The sequence below is a fragment of the Anopheles coluzzii genome, assembly GCF_943734685.1.
Source record: "Anopheles coluzzii chromosome X unlocalized genomic scaffold, AcolN3 X_unloc_45, whole genome shotgun sequence".
NCBI lineage: Eukaryota > Metazoa > Arthropoda > Insecta > Diptera > Culicidae > Anopheles > Anopheles coluzzii.
Window position 1 is genome coordinate 20,001 of NW_026054475.1, and position 2,500 is coordinate 22,500.

The window sequence follows — 2,500 nt, forward strand, 5'->3', positions numbered from 1 at the left end:
CCGTGGACAGTGGAACAGCACGTGTTCAACGTCTTCCACGGCGTCTCCACATTCAGGGCAGTTGGGCGAGCCTTCCAGGATGCCTTTCTCGACGAAATAGGAGCGCAAGAACCCGTGCCCCGTGAGGAGCTGGGTGAGGAAAAAGTCGACTTCCCCATGCTTGCGGCTGACCCAGAGATTAATGTCTGGAATCAGCCTCCTCGTCTTCAGTCCTGGTGCTCCTGGTTGCCCTGCACCCGTTGTCCACTGGTCCTGCCAGCGCCTCATCGTCTCCTCCCGTTGCCGTTTCCGTATGTCCGATTGAACACCACCACTCGCTGCCTTTTCGTCGTGGCAGCGGATATCCTCCTGCATGAGGAGGACTAACGGGGTGGTGTTGGCGACAACGCAAGCGGCATCATAAGACACGGTCTGGAAGGCGCTGGCGACTCGGAGAGCCCCCGGTCGATGCGCCCTTTGGACCGATTTGCGATGGGTCTCCTTGTCGAGCACCCATCGCCCCCAGGTGGCAACTCCGTATCGGATGATACTGTTGCCGACGTTTACGAGCTGTCTCCTACTGCGGCTCTTAGGACCACGCTTATTCGGCATTAGGCAGGTCAAGGCGTTCGTAATCCGTGAAGCCTTATTGACCACCTTCTCCAGATGCCGGCTGTGGTGCTGTTTGCGGCAGAGGTCCACTCCCAGGTACTTCAGCGTTTCCGTGGATTGGATCGAGTGACCGCCCGCTTGAAGCTCTGCGAGCTGCGGGACATGATGGGTACAAAAGATCATGAACCCGGTCTTTTGGTGGGCAAGTTCCAAACCGACTCCTTGCAGCCACCGCTCGATCCTCTCCAGGTTAGCCGTTGCTAATGCGCTGACCTGTTCCGTTGTCCTTCCCAAAAATGTGAAGGCCACGTCGTCAGCGAACCCGATGATGTCCGCTCGTAGTCCTTCGAGCGGCAAGCGGAGTAGGTCGTCGTACATGACGTTCCAAAGTGTTGGTCCTAGAACCGAACCCTGAGGAACGCCAGCAGATACAGTCCTCGACACTACTCCTTCATCCGTATCATAGTGGAGCGTTCGGCCAATGAAATAGTTCCGCAGCAACGCCTGCAAATAAGGCGGAGTGTTTTTACGCTGCAGAGCTTGGCCGATCGCTGTCCAGTTTGCCGAGTTAAAGGCATTCCGGACGTCCACCGTTACCACCGCACAGAGACGATCTCCCTTTCGCTTCTTGTCTAGAGCGACTTTCCCGTTGTTCATCACCCGAGTGATGGCATCAACGGTTGAACGCCCTTTACGGAAACCGTATTGGGCGTCCGAAAGTCCCCCGGTCGACTCCAGATGGGTTGTCAGCCTCCGCTGAATCAACCGCTCTAAAATTTTCCCCAGCACACTCAGCAAACAAATTGGCCGGTATGACGAGGGCTCCCCAGGTGGTTTTCCCGACTTGGTAAGCAGCACCAGTTGTTGCCGCTTCCATGCGTCGGGAAAAGTGCCTGCCTCCAGTAGCTGCTTGTAGCTTTTGGCAAAAACTTCCGGAAAAGCCAGAATTGCCGCAGCTGCAGCCATATTTGGAATATTGTCGTCCCCCGGAGCTTTCTTGGGGTTGAGTGAGCGGGCAATTTCCTTCAACTCTTCCGCCAACTCCTCCTCCGAGACCGGATCCTGTGGATCCTCACCTACTTCCGTCTCGGGCCACTCCATCGGGGGACGATCGGGAAAGAGCTCATTCACGATGAACTGGAGCTTGTTGGCATCCCGTTCCATCGGAACCCGAGCTCCTTCCCACTGCTGCTTGCGGATTTGGTAAGCAGGGCCAAAGCCGTGCGGTTCCAATTGTTCCGGCAGATCCTGCTTGTGTTGGTCCTTGCTGAGCTTGATGGCCCGTTCCAGGGCAGCGCGTGCGTCCGACTTCATTTGACGCCTTTCCTCGCGCTGCTCCTCGGTCCGGGCCCGGTTGAACCGCCGTTTCATTCCGTGATAATGGCTGCGCAACCGATCAATCTCGGACGTCCACCAATAAACTGGCCGCCGGCCCTGTCGCCTTGGGGGTTGCCTAGGCATGGTGCCATCACAGGCCACCGTGATGGCCTGGGTAAGCTCCTCTGGCGTAGCAACATGCCCAAAAATGTCCTGGTCCCTCAAGATTTCAACGAACAAATCCTTGTCGAAGAATCTTGTGGACCACCTTCCCCCATTCGCTGCTGAGTGTACCTCGTTGTTGGCGCGCTGTCTCGGAACCCTGCCGACCACAAACTTGATAGTATTGTGGTCACTTGGGGTTTCGTCACACACGCGCCAATTGTTGTCCCCTACCAAGGAGGGGCTGCAAAAGGATACGTCCACGATGGAGTTGCGACCATTTGCCCCAATCCAAGTGCTCTGGTTGCCCTGGTTCAGGAGAACCAATCCCAGAGCAGCCGCCGCATCCATCACAACTCCCCCCCTAGATACCCTTTCCCCGTCGTTTGGCCTCCGCTCCATCCCCCATGCACCTGACCAGGCGTTTACA

General features: G+C 56.8%; 1 pseudogene; it reads right to left on the reverse strand.

The window, feature by feature from the left end:
• The window catches only part of LOC125907953 (large subunit ribosomal RNA), a 9,299-nt pseudogene that overhangs the window by 2,258 nt on the left and 4,541 nt on the right, over positions 1 to 2,500 (reverse strand).